The 12,266-nt window shown below is 34.6% G+C and overlaps 1 protein-coding gene across 1 annotated transcript in view; it reads right to left on the bottom strand.

Moving 5' to 3' along the window:
• Nucleotides 1-12,266, bottom strand: part of DACH1 (dachshund family transcription factor 1) — a 415,421-nt gene that overhangs the window by 66,103 nt on the left and 337,052 nt on the right. The gene's annotated exons all lie outside the window — the stretch shown is intronic.

The raw sequence follows: 12,266 nt of genomic DNA, 5'->3' as shown, positions 1-12,266 counted from the left end.
GTTCAGTGAGCACTCATTTACCTTGTATTAATATTTTATCTGCCTCAGACAGAAAAAGAGATCAGATTAAGTAAAGTCAGCCCCTGAAAATGGTTTAGCCATATAATCAATACTGAGTGTCAATGTGGTATGAGATATGGGTTCTGTTATTTCATTTATATTAAAAATAGCAAATCCATTTGAATAATTTATCAAATAATTTCATAAGCTCTTTTGATCACTTGATATACATTGACAGAATACTGTTTAATTATGCTAATCATCTAGGCAATATTAACACATGATAGTATAAGCTTATAAAGTTTAGAACTGGTTTAAACATATAGGCTTTGATATATCCAAAGAGATAAGACTGAATCTAAATTATAATCTATATTACCATAGTAATTGCTTTAAAATTAATTCATTGTTATAACATTTGCAACTATAGGCTAAACTTTTGCTGTCAACTTAAAGTAATTAGGAAGCCCTCAGTACTTTATTTACAATTAGAATTTATATGAAAAATATGGAATAAATTAAAATATTACATTTCTGCATCTTCTACTGCCACTATTGATTCTTATAAAGGTACCAAATGAATAAACTTCATGGGGGTAATTTATTTCAGTGTAAATTCATTAGGTTGATAAAAATCATTATTTTTATAACTCCATTTACTTCTGAGCCAGAAACACTATAATCTGTTTTCTCTTTAACACCTGATAGCATTGTAAGACCTGATATATTATGATGATATACCTCATAATCAAATTGTTATTCCAAGCACTTAACAACTTCCAGAATATGCCACAGAAACATGCATATCCTTTATGTTAGTCACAGTTATATATGTATATTTCTTTCATCTCCTTCCATGAAAAGATACTTGTCTCATTTTTTAAACCATCTTCATTATTAATAACCTGAGTTCAGTTATTCAAAGTGAACAAAAACAACAATGCAGACCACCACACTTACGGCAATTTATTTTTGTTAGACCTTAGAATTCTTGTCAGCTTATGTATAAAATCTGACAGAATGTTCAAAAGAGGGAGTTCATGCTTTGTTGCTTGGTCCTTTCTTTAGTACATTTCAGTGTTTTCTTCCTGGACATGCCTTTTAATCAGTCAATCTTCTCTCCATAAAACAATTATAAATAGTTGGGCTTTTTAATTTGATTCCACACGATGCACATATCCTATTATCATGTTTTGTCCATTTTCCTCTGAGTCCCTGTATCTGTAATCATACTTGTTATGATCTCTGTCCAGAATATATTTGCCAGGCCAATGTAAATTCCGAGATCATATCACATAGGTGATACGAAATAGATTCTGAAGTCATTTGAAATTTTAAAATGATAATATTGAAATAAAAATGTTAATGTGTTTAGGTTTGTCACCTATAAGTGCAAGTAAAGTCATAATTAAAATATAAAGACAACATCAGGATCTCTGACAGCTTATTTTAGGCTTGTATATATAGAAATATATTTTAATGAAAATATAAAAGTTTAATTTTATGCACTGAATATTTCCACGGAGTCAGCACTTTGCTATTTTGTGATAACATGTTAAAATTAATGGGATGTCTTAACTAAGTTCTTTCTGCATATATACATATAAAAAAGGGAAAGCTCTGAACCTGACTTCATAAATAACATTCACTGTGATTTTGTTAAAGTTTAGATGTGTGGATTTGTATTTGAAATCCTCAGAAGGTTACAGGGTGCAGCCCTCCAACAATATCCCTGAGTCTTCAGGGACAAAATCCCATTATGTGGAGTTCAGTGAAGGGGGTAAACACCACCATAAAGAAATACAAATTGCACATATTTCCCATTTAGCTAGTGTCACCAAAGTTCACCATTTAGAATTCTAACCAGTTAGGACTTATTCTTGGAGGTCAAGTACCTTGTGAACCTTGTCATCCCATTGATGACATCATATCCCATCCATCAGTTCTTTCAGGAGCACATTGCCATCTGCTCAGCACACGTTGTAATAACTTATTAGACAAATTCACAGGGTAACAATCTGTACAATGACACTGTTATCTTAATGCGGGCACACACTGAGATAACAATCACTGCTTCTTTGTCAGAGCACAAGGATTCTGCTCTCCAACTTTAAAACAGAAGTTAGGAGGCTATTTAAACTTCTTAAGTCTACGGAAACTATAAGCATACGGGCAGAAACATTTTTCTTCACTGTAGGACCACAAATGAAACTCGTCTCATAAGGAGGTCATTCCAATGGATGATCCCTGCTTGGTGTTTGTGAGCTGTAAATTCCTTTTTTTTTTTTCCAGGAGGGAATCATATATATATATAAGAAGTATGCCCCTGTACCCCCATAGAAACTTAAAAATAATAACATTCATAATCGCCAAGGAATAAAACTCAATACCTCCTTTCCACTTGCTAAAATAATATAATTACAATAATTTCCCAACCTGCTCCAGATGACTACAACCTCTCTTATTTTTTTTTTCTAAAGACATTTAATTAGCAGAAGGAGGGTCTCGAACATCTAGCTGACACTGCATACCTGTAACTCTAATAGGTCCTTTGGAAAAACCAAGGACAGTGTCCAAGATCACGTACCTATATTTTAGCAGCTTTTTATTTGCAGTGTAGAATTATTCGGCATGTTTAACCTAGCAGCTATCAAAGGCCTTATGACTTGATGAATCCCGGCAGAACCGTCTCTCTATCCCTTAGCTTTAAAAATTATAAATTTTTAGAGAAGATGGTTTTTATTTCGCATTACATGCAATTCATCCTCTGTTCCTTCTTTTGGCTTGTCATTTATTCCAGCTTACACTGTGATCAACATTGTACTAAAATAAAGTCAAGTACAACAGCCGCTCCCTGCCCATCAAAACGCACAGACGTCTGCCAAGTACTTGTAACAGCTGGTGTTACATTAATTAGTTTAAACTATTTATTTCATCCATCTCCAGAGCAGATTGAGCAAAAACATTAGAGATTATTCCAGCATCTGTAAGTGCCCTGCAAACATTAACCAAGGAAAGTTAGAATATTCATCGGTATCATATATGTATATATACACACACAAATATATATTTATATTGATATATATGATTTAAGAATCTGAACAGTCCTCATAAATGAGTAAACTCTATCATATACTTAGTGAAGAGATGTTTTATTAACTGCCTTTACAAACATAAGTTTTCATCTTATATTCATCTTTTGTGTCCACAAAGTTTCTCTCTTTAAAAATTATCACTAGAAAGCAATAATAATTCCTGGCAGCATGGGCCATTAAACAATATATGACAGGGACTGGGTGACTCAGTGGATTAGTCACAGATTTTATGGCCACTGTTGGAATCCTGCCCTAACTACAGTGATCAAAACACTGTTATCAAATGGTTGTAAAAATCTCAATTAAAATTACTTCTATGGCCTCCACTACGTTCTTAGCAAACTACATCCCATAACATGAATCTACATGTTATTGACAAAATTAACTCAACTGCCACTTTTTGGCTTAAGAGAATTTAGAAATTAACTATCTAACTGACTCTTCAAGTAATGGTTGTCAACAGGGACTTGATTATAAATGTGTGTCCATTAAACACCTGTCAGTCTATGCTTTTTGTAGGACTTCTACATTTTTAAGACTACATTATCTTCCACCATGCCTTTTCTAGAAACCAAATACGTATGGACTAAACTAACATTGGATGCATCTGTTTACGAAAAGACAGAAACATTCTGAAATATATGAAAACTAATTCACAAGAGTAATGGTAGAGAATAATCAGGATTTAAAAATTTCTGTAGAATATCAAAATTGTACCATGTAAATTCCCCCAAGGTTGATGATTTCCAAAGCAATCTGTTCTACTCCACCAAAGCAATACCATGAACAGAATTTGACACATAACTTATTCAACTAAGGGCAAACAAAAAGATCTACATGATAGATAGAAAACAAACATTTAGGAAATAATCTGATCTTCAGTGAAGAAAAGTAAGAAGGGGTAAAGAGCATTAGGGAAAACAATACTGTATACCTTGGCAAAACTTTTCCACATAAATAGCCAGAAGTCCTGAAGCAATACTCATTATTCCTGGAGTTAAAAGCTTTTGCTGTTTTAACCTTACTCAGGTCAAAAATCAATCTCTATAAAGGAAATTAATTTTACTCCTTGGCATTATATTTTCCTATAGCAAATGCAAAAAATAATCAGTATAACAGAAATTTAATGCAATATAATTCTATTTAGATTTATCTCAGACTGAAATAATGCAGATGTTGAATTTTGAGATTAAGGGGGCTATTAGAATGCATCCTTATGGTAACATTGCCTATTCTTCTATACCGTGTCTTTTATCTAAGGGGATTTACCTTGGTTACCTACCTTGGTTTATGGACAATTTAGTCATTAACATGGGACTGTTATAGACTGTTTTAGAGCTGGGTCTCCCCAGAATTCATGTGCTGAAGCCCTAATCTCCATTGTGACTATATTTGGAGATTGGGTCTGTAAAGGGGTAATTAAGGTTAAATGAGATCACAAAGTTGGGCTCTTATCCATTAGGACTGGTGTCCTCATAAGAAAAGGAAGAGAGGGGCACCTGGGTGACTCAGTCAGTTAAGTGTCTGCCTTTGGCTTAGGTCATGATCTCAGGGTCCTGGGATCGAGCCCCTCATTAGGCTCTTTGCTCAGCAGGGAGTCTCTTTCTCCATCTCCCTCTGCCCCTCCCCCTTCTCATGCTCAATCTTTTCTTTCTATCTCAAATAAGTAAATAAATAAAATCTTAAAAAAAAAAAAAAAGAAGAGGAAAAGATGTCAGGGATTCCAGCACATGTGGAAAGGCCACGTGAGGACACAGTGAGAAGGTGGTGTCTACAAGCCAAGACAACTCAGGCTTCACGGAAAACTAAACTGCCATAACCTGATTTTGGACTTCTGGCCGCCATCACTGTAAGAAAATACATTTCTCTTGTTTAAGCCACCCAGTCTGTGGTATTTTTTCTGGGAGCCCTAGCAAACTGACACAGGGACTTACAGCACAGATACTGGAAACCATCGTAGAGTGGGGTACTCATTTCTCACATTCTACAGTGCTCCTTAATTAGTGATCACTGAGGGAGCCCTGGGTGGCTCAGTCGGTAAGCGTCTGCCTTCAGCTCAGGTCATGATCCCAGGGTCCTGGGATCGAGTCCCGCATCAGGCTCCCTGCTCCGCGGGAAGCCTGCTTCTCCCTCTGCCTCTGCCTCTCTCTCTGTCTCTCATGAATAAATAAACAAAATCTTTAAAAAAAAAAATTAGTGATCACTGAAAATAGTGTTCCATTTTTTCCTTACAAACCTGAGATATCCCCTGCTTTCAAACACGAGAAAGCTTGGGGAGTTTAACTGGCTTGTGCCAAAGCAGAATACTGCTAAGTTAAAACGGTGGACTTGTACCCAGACTTCTGGATCAAGTTCTAAGTTATCAACACTCTGTTCTAGACCATAGGTCTTTTTAAACTTTTGACATAAATAATCAATTTTCAAATCTTAGAATCTTTTAGATCCCTGAGAGATGAAATGCTGACAAAGGTGAGTGGTATGAAATATTTTAGGGAAAAAGTTCAGAAGAGACAATATGCTATTTCTGATCGGACATAGGCAAACTATGGACTATAGGCCAAATCCAGCCTGCCACCAGTTTTTGAATAGCCTGTGGTTTTTGCATTTTGAAATGATTCAAAGAATAAAATAAAAAGACGAATGATATTTTGTGACACCTAAAAATCATAAAAAATTTAAATTTTGGTGTCCATAAAGTTTTATTGGAACAGAGCCACATCGTTCATTTGTATATAATCTATGGCCGCTTTAAAACTGTAACAGTAGATTTGAGGAGTTGTGACAGATGATACCATATGGCCCAGAAAGCCTAAGATATTTACTATCTGACCTTTTACAGAGAAAGTTTGCCGACTCCTGTTTTATACAATAGGATTAGTAGCATCCTTTACTATAATTGTGTCAAATAGTCTAGCTCTGGTTTTTCCAGGGAGCCTATTTAACCCATAACAAATTTATAGAGTATCACTAATGAGCTGATAGTATTCCTTCAATTAGCTCTAACCTATATTTATGATGTTATTCTATGGGGGAAAAGGATGTTTCAACTTTCAAACAACTCACAAGTGAATTTTTGGAACATAACCTGTTGGTAAATTTGTGGCTACCTGGTTCAGAGATGATTGATGATGAAGAAAGACGAGAGGAACAAGAGTTAGCCACGTCTCTATATTATTCAATTTTTCTTACAACTTCTCCCTTAAGCAGAAACTTATTATTCCCATTTCTCACATTTGGAAAATGAGGATTAATGTAGCTAAGTAACCATTACAATTTAATAGCATTCCCACCATTGAGTGGGAAGTAGAATCTAAGTTTCCCTGAATCTAGAGCTCATGCATTCAACCATTATGCTCTACTGTCTACAGTAATTTCCCTTAGTATTATTTCTGTTCATATATTAACATTTTTATTACCAAGCTGTTCTAAAAATAACATAAGCACAAAACGATGAATTCTCTAGTTTTCATTAAAGAAATAACAATTCTTGCACAAACAATGAATCATGGAACACTATATCTAAAACTAATGATGTAATGTACGGGGATTAACATAACAATAAAAAAATTTAAAAAAAAAGAAAAGAAATAACAATTCGATTCAAAATTGATAAAAGCAATACTTCTGAGGACTATGTAATACTTTAGCAGTTATGTTTCAGATCAATTTCTTGTTCAAATGTTTCAGTCCTAACCAACATAGCCTACATGTATGTACAGGATTAAACATTGGCACAGGAATTGATATGCCCCTAAATTAGCAAATTTATCTGGCCACCACATCACCATTACTTATCGTTTCTAATATTTCCATGTAATAAGAGGATTTTAGCAATAAATTGAAATAACTGTAAGGTACAGTAAGGCAATTTGGAGAAAAAAGATACCAGAGGAGGTCAAACTTGGGTTTCTTTCTGATTACATCATTCTCAAGCTCTGAGTCTCGAACAATCTATCAATCCTCTCTAAACCTCAATTTCATCACCATTAGAACGGAGATAAAATGGTACCAATTGCAGAAGATTATTGTTAGTATTAAATGTGATAATGCCATGCTCTTGCCACCACATCACAACCTCTTGGGGATGGAGGAACAAATCGACCCATAGGTGGAAAACATAAGGATAAGTTGAGACTTGTCCCTGAAAGTGTAAACAAGAATTTAGGGAAGATGAAATAAAAAAGAATTTTGAGGGAAAATTAAAGGAGGAAATCATATATAAGATTGAAAGGACAAGTTAACAAGGCTCCAGAAATCTAGTAAAAACAGACACAAAAAAAGAAAATGGTAGGAATAAATTATTGATTATAACAAAAATAACTAGTTTATATATATATATATATATACAGACTGGACTATTAAACAATTAATATTAATAAACAACATATTGTAAAATCAGACAATATGTATCAGGGAATAGTTCATCCAAGGAAGATAGTCAGATTTAAAAGGAAATTGAACTAATAGGAGTTTGTCTCTAATACTAATAGGAAGCATGTAAAACCACAGAAAACTATACATTTGTAGAAAGTAAGGGGGGAAATTTGAAATCAGTATTAACATAATGTTTGTTCCAATAATATAACATGGGGGAATTAGGGTAAGGAGGTAAATTGGCAGGCAGGTATAGAGGCAAAACAAGATTTTCGTACAGATGGGGTGTACACACATACTCTATTCCCCACTTGTGAAGCATGTATACGTCCAAGCTCTGGCTATGTGGGTCCCAGGAACATGTCTGTCTCCGTCATTATGTCAAAGAAATGGCATCGTGGTTAGGAGCAGGGCCTCTGGAGGAAAACCTACCTGCTACCCACAAGCCATGTGACCTTGGTCTCCATCTTGTTCACCTCTTCTGTAAAGTGGAGATAATAATAGTAATCCTCAAAAGTAGCCATGAGGACTGAGTTATTATACCCTTAGTATTTAGAGCAATACTGGGCATATAGGATGTACTGTGTCAAAGTTTGCTGGGATTAATAAATCTTTGTAAGCAAATGGGGGCAGAGATGATATTCTTCTTTCTGTTTTTTTTTTTTTTTTCTAAAACAGGTTATAACTTTCCCATATTTAATATATGTGTGAATACGGATATAGACATATATAGATTAGATAATAGATATAGATATATAAATGCATGTGGCTTTATTATAGCTTTAAATCTCATTACTATCTACTATAAGTTCAATGGGAATTAAGAATACTAACCATATTCTGAAACACACTTTAAAGCCACCTCTTTGGGGGAAAAAAACCTAAATGATAATCTTCTAATCTTTCAAACTCAAGGAAAACTGTTGTTCATATAGGCTCTCTTATAAGCAGACACAACATTTGTTGACATTCTGAAGCCATAATCCATCATTTTCATCTCTTCATGGTTGACTCCTCATGTCTTTGCTTCACTCAGAAAGTTAAGTAATCATCTGATGCCAGAGTATCAGATAAAAATGCCAAATCACATATGTGGTCAGCTTCTACAGGATACTTAACCCCACGTTCCCTCTCAAATGGCCTGCAGAGGAAGAGCCGCACACTTACACTGGGCTTAGTACTTAGCCACCATACTGTCCTTACTAATAATAACAAAATCCATTTAAAACTTAAAAAATAAATGTTAATACTTTAATTTCAAGAGAGCTTAAGGTTCACGTTTTCTCCTCATTTCAAAAGTCATTGTTTTGTAGGTATTTATAGCACAATAGAATTTGTCATGTGACATTTCCAGGAAACTGCAAACTAATACAGTATAACAACCAAATACAAATTGTTCTGTGGTGTGGAAGAAACTGGATTGTTCTAAATAACTAATGGAACATAAAGTGTATTGACTATAGGACTGTAGTCAGTGTATACGGTATTCAGAAGCAGGGCACTTTCAAGCTTTGCTAATATAAATGATTATTTGTTTCATAGGCAAGACATGCCTACAAAGTAAGTGGGGATGAGAACAGCCTGGGACACATCTTGGGAGCTTTTTTAACTGTTACCTTCACATGGACATATGACTCTAGAAGTACCTGGAGAACAGAAATGAGGCATATGGATTGTAATTCAAAAAAGTGCTTCAAGGTCCCCTATGGGTCTTCCCAGCACTTGCCCCCTACTTGAAAATCATTTTCTGACTATTCTGATAAGAGCACTACTTTGACCCCAAATAACCCACCATGTTTGTTTTAAAGCCAAGCTCCAATGCAAATTCACTGATGTCTTACAACTTACCAAACAAATATGTAAAATCTTTAGCTTATTAAATGAATTTCATTGTATCACCTTTTCATGGCACAGTACCATTAAGATCAATAATAACCACATTTTTTCTTATTCTTTTATTCCTCCATGATGTAACTTACTCAGATATAGTATTTAACCCATTTTGACAAGTCTTACAGATGAAAAGTTCATCCCGAAGGTTGAACGTTCCAGGGACTTCCTTATTCTAAAACTGTACACTATTTTACTTTATGATGAAATTGTTTGCTGGCTGACCTGAATTTTTTTTTCTCTTCTACCTAAAAGTTAATTGTTAAACTTTGCTACAAAACCCTTTGTTCTTATTGAAGTCACTTTGCTTGTCTCTCCTACGGTAAGGACACCAAATCCTAAAAGCTGGCAAGAATGCATATGTTTATTTCACCATTGCTCTGCAATTACTGAATGCCACTTAATTATAGCAACAGATGCTCGAGTGTAGGAACCAGAAAAATCAAACGCCTCATTTCCAGGTTATTTTTTTCCATTGCTTCTGCCAACAGCAGATGTGTGAGCCCCTTGTGCTCTGGCGTAAATACTTATCAAATCCTAACAGGTCACCTATGTCACAAACAACATTTCAGATGCAACTGTTTCACCTGATAATAGGCTCTGAAAATAAAACTGTGAGCTGTAAATACAATGTATTCAGAATGAAATGCCATAATGTGAAATTGCTTTTTCTCTAGCTACAACTGAAGTCCTTGACAGTTTTTGGCAGTGATAAATCACCCTCCCATTAATTGTCTTCTCTCTCATTGTGAGGTGAGCTGCTAAAAGGGGCAGTCAACAAAAATGACTTAAAGGACAAATTTTGGCAAAAAGACAATGAAGAAATCTGTCATTGCTCAGCCTCCAGTAAACTGTCGTGAAACAATCAAAATATATGTAGCTGAAGTGTTTATGTCTTTGTTAGAAGATTATGGAATGATAAGTTTCTGTTTAAGTAGAGGAAGGACCCAGAGAAACTTAAATTGTGGATCCTTGACACTCTCCTCCAAGTGATTCTTCTCCTACAAGACACATTACTGCCTCTTAGATATGAACATTTTTCTCATCTATTCAGATTCACACTCTGACCTGGAATAAATGAAAAGTTCCCCAATGTGTGATCACAAGTTATAAAATCTTGTTAACATAATTTTTAATGAGGTGTAGATTTAATTTTTAAAAATTAATTTCAGAAATTCTTGAATAACATACTTTGCTATAAAACAGAGAAAATAACTCATACTATTCTACATCCAGAAGTATGTTTGCCACCAGTAGACAATTTAATATTACCATATGCAGTATGAGAAAATTACATGTTACTACAGTGCCTGTCAAACGCACCATTTACATTTTAGTTTATATTCAGCAGTAGTAAGTAAAGATGCATAAAAACCGGACCCATGGTTGTTTCTGCATTAAAAATGTTCATATTTACTTCGTGTAATTAATGCATTGCTTAAGTTGCTAAATTTCAAGTCTAACTGAACAAGAACCCTAAACTTGAATGGTGCCATTTTTAGGAAGGTAACCCAGTCAATCCTCTTCAAATAGCAATAACATATTTGAAAGAGATACAGAGGCAAAATATTAGGACCATAATTACTACACGGGTAGAATAATTCAAATAAAGCAAAAACTGTGAAAGAAAAAGCATGCTTTCAAGAATCCTTATGGAATACAGTCGAACATCCTGAAGCATGATTGGTATATTTTCACATCAACAATTTTTTTTTCTAGAAGAATCTGAAATAACTTTAGAAATAATTTATGGGTATTTCAATTAATACAGGAAATCACTGAGTCAGTAACTCTAAAAGGAATGGTTCAATATATTAACAGTGTTCTTGCTAATAGATAGGTGTCTCTGGTTTGCATTAAATGGGGCAAGATAAAGAAGTGGTGTTTTGGTGCTTCAACAATGTAATTCAATAAAGACCCTATGTTAAGTAAGGAAAACTTAAAATCACCCCAAGTCCTATTTTGTAGCTCAAATGGAATGTTATCTGAATATTAATAAATATAGTTTATCGACTATGACATTAAAACATCTTTTAAATGACAGAAATAAAAATTAAGGGATTGATTTTTTTTTTTCTTTTTTGGTGATCCGCCAGTTTGAGAGCTTACTGAGAGCATATGTAGATAGCATATTTGCAAGTCCATCTCTGGAGGATTGCAAAAGGCCCTTAGCTTGTGAAAAACAGCAATGTTATTTTTTTTTAACGTTCCCTATACTTAGAGATTAAATCGCTCACTGCACAAACCCATTTGGAACAGGCGCGAAGGTGAAAAGGATAATCAGTACAGTCACTGGTCCGTGTTTCCTAAACGCTTTTGAAAACATTACTGTGCGCAGGCATAAAATTAGCGGCAGGACCTTAAAAAGGCTGGCATTTAGCATGACTTTTTGGAAAGTGACACCCTCATTTTTTTCTTGTAGGATATCATTAAATTTCAATCGCCCTATGGCAGTGCCTTTCCATTAATAACCAATTCACTGTGTCACTTTGGCTCTCCTTTGAAATAATGAGCCTTTGCTTCGCTTTAATAAATTTAAACATATTCTCAAGGCCAGGGAAGATAGGAAACCGCAGATGGGCTGAGAAAAACACGATTCATAAATCCTTAACTGCCTGAGATCGTTGAGAGCAAAACAAAGTAACACTCGTAAAATATTAAACAATCCCAGCTGTATGAGGGAAGCTTCATTAACAAAAATGGACTATTTACTGCCTTGCTCAGAGCCTGTGGGTGGAGAGAATCAAAGAAATCTTAAAAAAAAAAAAAAAATTCCACTGCCATTTCTTGTTGTGATTCCTTAACCAACTAATGGAACAATGAAAATATTATCTGGAAAGTCCAGTTGCCAAGAATTAATAAATATTATTCAAAATCCTATAAATTATTTTTTCCCACAGACATATT

Source organism: Phoca vitulina, unplaced genomic scaffold, assembly GCF_004348235.1.
Source record: "Phoca vitulina isolate PV1807 unplaced genomic scaffold, GSC_HSeal_1.0 scaffold5, whole genome shotgun sequence".
Lineage (NCBI taxonomy): Eukaryota > Metazoa > Chordata > Mammalia > Carnivora > Phocidae > Phoca > Phoca vitulina.
Note: the sequence above shows the minus strand (reverse complement) of the source record. Positions and strands in the feature narration are given on the sequence as shown.